The sequence below is a fragment of the Tupaia chinensis genome, unplaced genomic scaffold (assembly GCF_000334495.1).
Source record: "Tupaia chinensis unplaced genomic scaffold, TupChi_1.0 Scaffold138201_1, whole genome shotgun sequence".
Taxonomy (NCBI): Eukaryota; Metazoa; Chordata; class Mammalia; order Scandentia; family Tupaiidae; genus Tupaia; species Tupaia belangeri.
This window is the reverse complement of record NW_006198099.1, coordinates 1-11117: the sequence shown is the minus strand read 5'-3', so window position 1 is coordinate 11117 and position 11117 is coordinate 1. Positions and strand designations below refer to the sequence as shown.

At 34.1% G+C, this 11117-nt stretch overlaps 1 pseudogene; it reads right to left on the bottom strand.

Annotated features, from left to right (window-relative positions):
* Positions 1–10019: 10019 nt before the first annotated feature.
* LOC102475593 (dynein light chain 1, cytoplasmic-like) lies at positions 10020–10375 on the bottom strand (annotated as a pseudogene).
* Between the last annotated feature and the right edge of the window lie 742 nt (positions 10376–11117).

The following is an 11117-nucleotide window of genomic DNA, read 5'->3' as shown; positions in this document are numbered from 1 at the left end:
GGCCACGCCGCAATTCCATCTCCTCTGTTCTCCTCTCGGGGTCTGGGGCACACACGCACACGCGCCTGGCATGAGTTTTAAACTACCGGTCCAGGACGCTAATCACGGTCAACTACGTGGGAGTCCAGCGACATAGCCATTATGCTAACTGCTGTTCCCCAAAATGCCATTTCTAAATGACATCCTTATTTCTAAATAAATTGCCTTAAACTTTTTTTTACAATTCATTATTTCAATTCCCTTTACATCTATTCTAGTGATATTTCTTAGATTTCAAAAAAGGATTTTTTTTTTAAAAGTTTTTCACATCACCTAGAAATCACAAAGAACACTCTCATGAAGCAGATAGATGTGGTTTCATAGATGTGATTTCCATGTCAAGGTTTGAGTTTCTGCTATAACTCTGATATTGGAGAGATTCTGGACTTTATAAATCTTTATTATATTATTGTCATTCCATTGTGAATAATGTATCAATTTACTGTGTTTTCAACTTTATTCAATTTTTGCATATCTATTTTTAAGTTTCTATTTTAACACTTTTGAAATGAGTGCCATGACTCACTCTTTTTCACTATTGATCAATTCTGTGAAGCAAAGTACTAAGAGATGTGAGGGAAGGTGTAAGTAAGTATTTTAAAGGTTAATGACAGCATCACAAAACAAAACAAAACAAAAATAGCACTTGTATATCCAGTCTTCAAATACCAAAGAAACAGTTTTTAAAAATCTGTACATTCCAGGTGTGCATGTATGTCCATGATGCTGGCTGACTGAAGAGCTGAGAGTATGGAGTGAGTGCTGCCTGAAATCATGTTGAGACTGTTTATCTGTCTACCTCTCTTTCTCTATGTCTCTGGTGAAAGAAACAAATAAACTTTAAAAATTTTAGCAGTAAGTGCCCTAACATCAAGAATTTCGCACCAGGGAATGGAAATGACTGACTAGAAACAGTCACCAAGGTGTAACTCTGGGGAGAAAGTTCCAAAAAATTTAATAAGTGCCTAAACTTCCAGCAGAGGAGTAAACTGACAGACTGCAAGACAGTGGAAGTTTCTGGAATACTGAATCTAGGCTCAGAGATGAATCCATATTTTTTTCTGGAAGCAGGGTTTAGGTTATTAAGTTTTCATTTCATTTCTTTTCTTTTCTTTTTCTTTTTTTTTTTGGAGAGGTTTTTGCTATAGGAAGTGTGCACTCACCAGAAAGACAGAGACAGACAGAAAGACAGAAAGCAAGAAATCACCCCCTTGGGGGGATGGCCGCACCACAATCCCTTCTCCTCCATTCTCCTCTCAGGATCTTGAGCACGCGTGCACATGTGCCCAGCGTTAATTTAAGCCACCAGATCTGGAACTCGAACTGTGATTGACTACATAGGAGTCCAGGGACATAGCCATTAAGCCAACTGCTGGTTCCAAGTTTTCATTTCTTTAAACCCATTTCATCTAAAAAAACATTTTACTTGCATTTTTGGATCCCTGAGACAGATTCTTTGAGCCATTCAAAATAAAAATTAACAAGTAAATTTAATAGTTGCTTAAACTATGGCAACAAAGAATCCTCTTGACATATATTCTTTAGACATCCCAATTTCGTTCCTTCATCAAGTAAATATTAACAAAACCCCTCTAAATAAATTAGATATTACCAACTTCTTTGATATCCAAAATAAGGAATATATTTTATATAAAAGAGTAGGTAAAGCTTGAAGGTTTGAGGGATGTACAATTGAAAGATTGAGATAAGACTTGTTTTTAATTATGTTTTATGTTGCACTGGGTTGAATCTTTCCTTGGTCATAAAATAACTTTGAAAGTCTTGTTTTATCAACACTTCTGTGCTTCTTTAATTCTTTTTTCTTTAGTGAAACTTCATTAACAGACATTAGAATAATTTTACAGACCCTATGTCCCCAAAAAAGTACTTTATTGATGATGTTACTCTGTTTTTACTTTATGAATTTAAAGTATTAGTCAGGGTTCGAATTAACATTAAGAAAAAGAGAACTAACATTGTCGTGAGCAGTATCTACATTGGCTTCATATTTACACAAATATATTTCTAACACAGCTCAATTATTCTAGGCTGTGAGCTATGACATGAGAGAAGTCATGACCAAGTGGTCTTTTTGAAACTTTTGTCCTGAAAGAACAGACTCCTCAAGAGAACATATTGAGTGTTGGTAGAATTATATTATTAGAATTGCTTTTCCTGCTTTCCCCAATAATTTTAGATAACTGATTCCTGGAGAAATATGAATATTAATATTTCTTCTTTTCAACAGTGACAGGGAGTTATATTCTTAGCATTTATACCAGTGTGTATAGAAGCAAATATAGGAAAAAGAAAGCAATCCAAGTCACAATTAATAAAAATTTTTAAATAACACTCATAACTCTAAGACTTTATGGTGAATACCTTTCATAAACTCACACTTTCAGTTTATGAATTAGTCATTTATAATTTAAACAAAAATAGAAAGTAATTAATAAAAAAATTAAAAGTGTCAAAACTTACTACTTTTTATGATCTTATAAATTCTATTTATCATTACTCGCAATATATGGGCTTTGCCATTAGAGAGACTTGGATTAAAAATATAAATGGGCCAGTAAATAAATTTGTGACTTTAAATGAGTGGCTTAAATTTTTTAAGCTTTAGTTTTCTTTTTAAAATGGAGTTAAAATGACAATGATTTGAAATAATGTAGGTAAAATAAATCGTGTACATAGATCATGTGATACTGAGTCTCTAAGAATAGCTGTGTTATTCATTTAATCTTATTTTTATCATTTTTTACTCATTTATTTATTTATTTGACATGCTCTTCAAAAGAAATAGAGAAAAAAAAAATTGAAGCATCCTCATTTTACAATCCTTCATTCATTTTTCCCTCCTGCCAGGATCAGGGCACAGACACACACTGAAGCCATGATTCAAACCGCAGTGGACTGTGTGGGATCCAACTCCTTTAATCACTGTGCTACTGAGCTGGCTTTGTGTTATTAAATGTATTTTCATTGATTTGAGACAAATATCCAATTTTGGGAAGGATATTTATAGTAGTTTTTATTTATTAAAAGTTTTGTGTATTCCAATGACCGAAGAATATTTTTTAATAACGAACCTCAACCTCACTTTATTCAAGAAAATGTAAAAAAATGCAAGACAGTACCATCATTTTTGATCAGATGAGCTAAGTAAGTAAGGACGCTACTAAATATATTTTATCATATTTCACCTTATAGCACAATGATAAAACTTTTTTTTTATTCATTCCAAAATGAAGAACTAAGTTTCAGAGAGATTGAGTAATTTAAAATACTCATAAAGGTGAGAAACATCAAATGTAACCTCAGACTACTTAAAATTGAAGTCTATTCTCTTAAACATAGTTTAACATAAGCTATATTAGATCAAAGACACAGTGATGCTAATTTCTTGCATTTAATTATGAATAATTGGTATGATTAAATTAAATGTACTAACCTTTTTTATACACTTTTGAGTATATTAACTTTGCAAATAGAAGCCCAATATATCTTATTTAATTTAATTAAAAGGTGCCCTGTTAAGTAACGGGTCAATGTTAAGGTTTGAGACTTCCTTTGCCATCCTTTTTCTTTATTTTAACTTTCCTTCAATATTATTTTATATTTCTTACATTTACATTGGATCACTACACATCCTTATGGCATATAAAATTGTTTGATCCAGGAAGGATGCAGTGCATGTCAAGTAAGTCCATTGCCTTATGTCTCACTTACCTCTGGTTTCTGAATATTTTCATTGCCACTCAGAATGGCTAGATAGTAAAATATGAGCAAATCTCATAGTCGTAATGTGGGAAAACCAGCATTTCTGCTAACATTTCTTCTCTAATTGCATAAGATATTTTTTCTATTGTCAATGTTTTAGAATTAATTATCCCATTTTCTCCATAATGTATATATTTATGTGATTACAAAGATGAGACAAGAGCAAAAATATGACAGTAAAAATATTAGCTGATATTTAAAATTGTGTGGCATGGTTTCTACATAGGTTTATGAAGCATAATCTACCTAATGCTTCAGTTTATCTGCCAATGGCTCAAGGGGATTAATTCAGTAAATCAAAATTGCAAGAAAAGGAATGCACTCAAAACACTAAGGAATATAAAATATAATACATATTAGTATTTAAATTAGAAAGGGAAACATGGGGGACAGTGTCCAATGAGACACAAAAGAAAATAACAACAAATAAATAGAAACACTAAGTGTGAAGTTTTATTCCTTGGCATTAGTTTTACAGACAAAGCTGATAGCCCAATATCTTAATAAATAATCCATAGCACTACCCAATACTGCATGACATTTTCTTTTTTGGGGGGGAGAGGTTTTTGCTATAGGGCATGTGTGCTCTCCAGAAAGACAGAGAGAGAGAAAGTGATAAATCACTCCCGGGATGATGGCCACAATCCCTTCTCCATTCCCCTCTGAGGATCTTGGGCATGCATGCACACGTGCCCAGCATGAGTTTAAACTACCAGGTCCAGGACTCGAACTGCAGTCGAATTCATGGGAGTCCAGCAATATAACCATTCCGAGAGAGAGAAAGTGATAAATCACTCCCGGGATGATGGCCACAATCCCTTCTCCATTCCCCTCTGAGGATCTTGGGCATGCATGCACACGTGCCCAGCATGAGTTTAAACTACCAGGTCCAGGACTCGAACTGCAGTCGAATTCATGGGAGTCCAGCAATATAACCATTCCGCCAACTGCTGGTCACCTGCATGCCATTTTTTAAACTGGGAATTTACTTCATTGTCCTAAATATTTTCATTATCTCCATTATTTTTAATTTCCTTCTATAAAAACTTTTACAACTGTAATTCTGTTGATAAATTATATTTCTACTCATTATTGTTCATTAGAAATGGCAGTTGAAGTATCTGATTGATCAATATCATAATGTGTATTCCAAGGATAATACTAGAAGGTAACCCTTTTTATGACTAGACCACAATAATAAAGTCAAGCACAAATGAGGTAATGTGAATAAAACTGATAATAAAATTGTGCAGGTACTTAGTGAAAGCTGTGCAAAATTTGCAAACAGTAGGTACTTAGAGACTTTTTAAATTATTTATTTCTTTCATGACAGTGAGACACATAAAGGGAAACAAAGACAAGTGTACTCGAGAATCTCATGCTGCAACCCTTCTTTGTTTACCCCCAGGATCATGGTTTCCATGCTTAACTTATACAGGCCTGCTAAAGAATTGAACTTTTGCTCTTCCATATAGATCAACCATTGCATGAGCGAGCAAACCACACTGTGGCACCCAACCAGTACTGTTATTTTTTTGTTTTGTTTTGTCTTTTTTTTAAATCTTGTGTATTATATTGGCTACTATAGTTCAATGGTCTCAGGCAAATTAGTCAGCTATTCTAAAATCAATTTACATATTTGTAATAAAATAAAATAGGTAACTATGTCTATTTTGCCTTACAGATAAAATAGTTAAATAAGATAAAGAGAGAACATACATAGTTGAGTTTCATATGAAACAAAATCAAGAGCTGTTCTCTATAAAACAGCTATTATTATTTATGACTTTTCAGTTAATCTTAGAAATAATGGTTATTTGGGAATAGCAGTTGACGTAATGGCTATTTCTCTAGACTGTACTCAACCATGGTTCAAGTCCTGGACCCAGTGGCTTAAATTAACACCTGGCATGTGTGTGTACATATCTTAAATCCAAAGAGGACAATGGAGGAGAAGGGACTGAGGCATGGCCATACTCCCCCAGGGGGTGATTTCTTGCTTTCTGTCTTTCTGGCAAGCTGTGGCCTGTGCACACACCCTATAACAAGAACCTCTCTAAATAAAAAAAGAAATAAATAAATAATGGTTAAATATATATATATATATATGCACACACACATACATATGTACATATAAACAAAAAAAGCATAAAAATCTAGAAATAGTACATGCCTTCAGAACTGGGGAATAAAGTTTATGTACGTCAAATTACTTGTAAGTAGGAAAATGAATACCCACAGCCATCAAATGTGTGGAATTAAACAGATACTTCAGAGAGTACACTAAAATGGTTTTTCCAGATATTTAATTTATTTCATATCCTATTTAAATTTAAAAATAAACTGTTACATTAATAACAAAAGAAGAGAAAACAAGTCAGTTAGCTAAAACAGTACTTATTTCTCCATTAACAATTTTGTTATTCAGAATAATTGGTAAAGTGATTTATGTTCTATAGTTACTGGTTTTCCATTCAGAATTGTAAACCGAAGATTACATATATCCAACAGATAGTCTAACAGAAGATATAATTAGTAACTTTCAGGTTAAAACAACAGTTTAAGCAAATGAGCTTAGCACTTCAGATAGCTTGAAAATGGATTATAAAAGGTTAGAAAATAAATTAAAATGTCTTTTTTGGGGACCAGCAGATGGCATAATGGTTATGTTGCTGGACTCCCACATGGTTGACTGAAGTTTGAGTCCCAAACCAGGAGGCTTGAAACACAGCAGACATGTGTGCATGCATGACCAAAATTCCAAGGGGAGAATGGAGGAGAAGGGACTGTGGCTGGCCATCCCCCCCTCCCAGGGGGGGTTGCTTGCTTTTTGTCTCCCTATCTCTCTGTCTCTTCAGGGACTGCCCATGGCCTATAGCAAAAATCTCACTTCAAAAATAATTTATCATTTTCCTTCATTAAATATTTACAATGCCATGTATTCATATTAGTATCTTTTCTTTTTTTTTTGTTCTTTTGAGAGGTTTTGCTATAGGGCTCATTCGCTCACCAGAAAGACAGAGAGAGACAGAGAGACAAAAAGCGAGAAATCACCCCCACAAGAGGGATGACCACGCCGCAATCCCTTCTCCTCCATTCTCCTCTTGGGATCTTGGGCACACACATACACACACACCAAGCTTGAGTTTAAGCCACCGGGCCCGGGATTTGAATCGTGGTCGTCTACAAGGGAGTTCAGTGACATAGCCATTTTGCCAACTGCTGGTCCTCTCTTTTATTATTTTTTTCACGTTTTTAAAATTTCATTTTCTTTTATACATTCAATCACATTATTTAGCTTACAAAATGATATTTCAACAGGTGAACATTTCTCCCTAGTCCAGTTGATAAAACTATAAAATATCTTCAATAGATAATACCACATTTCTTTGTCCAATTAATGCTTTGCCTCCCTATTTTTCTTCTAAATGTCCTTCCTCAGATCCTATTCTTTCACACACACTGTCTCTGGTATTTACATCCATATACTGTGTTTCTATATCCTTTAGTCAATCAGTTTCAGTCACAGTGTGTGGACATTCGGTATATATTAAGTGGGGACATACAATGTCTCTCCTTCATAGCCTGGCTTGATTCACTCAGCAGTAAATCTTCCATATTACACCATTTGTTTTTATAAAACACTACTTTATGAACCAAGATTTTGAAGGATTCTTTTACTTGCTGGTTTCTCAGGGTCTAAATGAAAGGATTCAACATAGGGGCAATTGAAGTGTTGAGAATAGCTACTCCCTTGGTCAATGAAGCTCTTTCTTTGGCTAAAGGCTTGACATACATGAATATGCAGCTTCCGTAAGAGATAGTAATGATGATCATGTGCCAGGAGCAGGTCAAGAAAGCCTTTTTCCTCTGACTGGCAAATGAGATTCTGAGTATTGTGCTAACGATGCATATAACTGAAAGGAATTAAAGAATATACAAAAATGTAAACGCATCCCTTGTTCAAGGATTGGCAGATATAAATGTGACCACACCACATTAGACACTATAGATTCAATGCAACCTATCAAAATAGAAATGGTCTTTTTTCAATGAATTTTTAAAAAAATGATTAAATAAGCACAAGAGATCTCAAATAGTTAAATCAATCTCGAGGAAGAACATATCCAGAGTTATCATCCATCCTGGTTACAATATATATATCAAATGCACATAATTAAAACTATAGTACTGACACAAAACATACATATACACAAAGAACAAGACCGTGATATAAACCCATGCATTTATAAGGAGGCCTTCAAAAAGTTTATGAAAAAATGTGCATTATCAAAAAGCTATGTAAGGATTTCACATTCTTTGTACCAAAATAAACTGGTACTTTAATTTCAATTGCCATAAACTTCTGAAGCCCCTTCATGTGTGACTAAATCCTGCTAAGGGTGTTAGGAACACACAGTGTGGAAAGAATAGTCTGCACTAATAGAACTGGGAAGACAGAATATCCACATGAAAGGAACAACAAAACCTTATGCCATTAACAAAATTCAGCTCAGAATGCATAAAAGACTTAAACTTAACTTGAAATCATAAGCCCTTATAAAAAATTACAGGTGAGGAGTAATTTCATTTGTCTAAGCAATGACTTCTTAGTTTGCCCCAAAACCAAAGTAAACAAAAGAAAAACAAGTGTGACTTCATTAAACTAAATTGTTTGTGCACATTTAGAAAATGATAACAGACTGAAGGCAATGGAAAAAAAATATTTACAAGCCCAGTATCTGATATGGGAGTCATGTCCAAAATAAAAATGTTACTCTTACAACTAAATAGCAAAAAATAAATAAATAAAAATAAAAAAGCATATTCCTAATTTAAAGCAGGAAAGGTCTTGAATAGTTATTTCTCCGAAGACATAAAAGGGAACTTGAAATAGAATTAAAGTACAGATGGATTTTAGTGCAAATTATTTGAAATCCATGAAGATTTTTGCATAATGCATGTTTCCATTAGCTTTTATAATACCCCTCATACAAATGGCCTACAGAATATGAAAAGATACTAAGCATAATTAATCGTCAGAGAAATGCAAATCAAAATTATAATGAAATACCATACCAAACCTGTTACAATAGGAGACAGCTGAGACGAGATGAATCATGACCTCGAGACCTTATTGGGGGTGATGCCTCTCTCTCTCTGTATCTCTTGTTCATTTACTAAATAAACATTTTTTTTGAAATATTAAACCAAGATAAAAATCAATACATGGATTTCAAATATTTTAGCACAAAATAAACTCATATTTTAACTATTTTTTTTTCTTCTTGAGAGGTTTTTGCTATAGGATGTATGTGCTTGCCAGAGAGACAGAGAGAGACAGAGAGACAGCGAGAAATCACCCCCCAAGAGGGATGGCCATGCTGCAGTCCCTTCTCCTCCATTCTCCTCTAGGGATTTTGGGCACACATGCACCCAGCGTGAGTTTAAGCCACCGGGTCCAGGACTTGAACCGCGGTCGACCACATGGGAGTTCAGCAACATAGCCATTATGCTAACTGTTGGTCCCCTTAATTATATTTTTTTACAAACTTTTTGAAATCCTCTTGTGTGTGTGTCTTTGCTAATAATAGACACTGATTATCAGAAAGGTGATTATATGGAATTACAGAAAACAAACATCCCAATATCTAATGATTATTTCTGTACTACTTTTCAATGCACATGTGTATGTATTATGTATGGATATAGTTGCATATTTATCTATATATCTTTTGAAAGATTATGAGACATCGAAAGAGGGAGGTCTACTAAATAAATATACCTCAGGTAAATATTATTAATGATCTAAGCTCATTTGCCAATAAATAAATAAACTTAAGTAATTAAAGTGAATAACATGTCCTTGTCTTTTAAAATAAAATAATTACACTTATTATTATTTACACATCTCCAACAGATTTATTTTTTAAAGGAAGAGTTTGGAGAGAAAAAAAAAAGAAGAACATGGGCAGAGAAGTATGGAATAGAAAATAAATACAAATGTAAGCTGTTTTGCTAATTGTTTTATAACCACAACAAACTAGTACAGAAAATGTCTGTACAAAACACAATAAATTTTCAAAGATTGAGGTGTTCCCTTAGCAAAGCTGAAGATTTCAGTCTGTAGTATTTGAGTTTAGCCTGCAGTCCTTGTTTTTGGATGGATCACTGGGTGTGTGGCACAGATCATGCTTTTAACCAGATTTGAACAGAAGAATGTTCACTTGGCCCAGGTAGAAGTAAATGAAGTGTTTGATTTCATGTGTCACATAACTACCGAAGTTCCTCCCCACAATGCAGTGCCAGGTGGGGTTGCACTTCTTGTCAAACTCCTTCTTGATATGGGCCACAATGTCTTTTCCATGTTGTATTTCTCCAATGCCTCAGTTGCACACTCCACTGAATCCTGTTGCATCTCTTCCAACATGTCCGCATTTTTTATCACAGCCTTTCCGTCACATATGGTTACCATGTAACACGGGCTGGCTGACAGCAACGGTCTCCTGGGGGAGGTGCTAGCACAGTTCAGGACCGGCGGGAACTCTGATCCCTACCAAAGCCGTGGAGTATCTACACTTATTATTAAAATATAAGTCATTTTAGGTATATTTCCTAGAGAAACTAAGACAGTAAAGGGAATGTCTACAAAACTTTTTAAATAAAAGTATGTATTTTACATTTAAAAAAGAAAATATATCAAATGTTCTGGTGTTTCCTCTAATTCTGGGAAAACTTTTTTTTTTCCTTTTTTATTTATTTATTTATGTTATTTTAAATTTATTTATTTACATTCATTCACTGAACATCATTACAGCACACAAAATAAGATTTCCCATCCAGAATACACTGTATATTGGCTCAATCAAGCACATCAACATACGTGTTATCAACAAATAATTTTCCATGTCTTGTTTCCTGTATATATATATTTTTTTTGCCATCCTTGATTTCCTATCTCTCACACTCTGCTGAGTCTCACTCTCCTCCCACACTGTATCTAGTATCCATGGTTACTTTCTATGCCTTCCCCCCCTTTTATTGATTTGCTAAGGAATTAATCTAAATATCTCCAATAGCAAGTGCAACTGATATATACATATCCATGAACAAAGTCTGACTTTAGGCATAAACCTCAGTGAGCAGAGTGAACATACTATAAAGTAGCACCAAGCTGGGGCTATATAGCATACTGCAGTCACCAAATATGCGTTTCGTTTTTTTTTTAATTTCAAGAAAAACAGTTTTCGTGGTTTTGTTCCTCCTTTTCTTTAATTAATTAATTTACATTCATC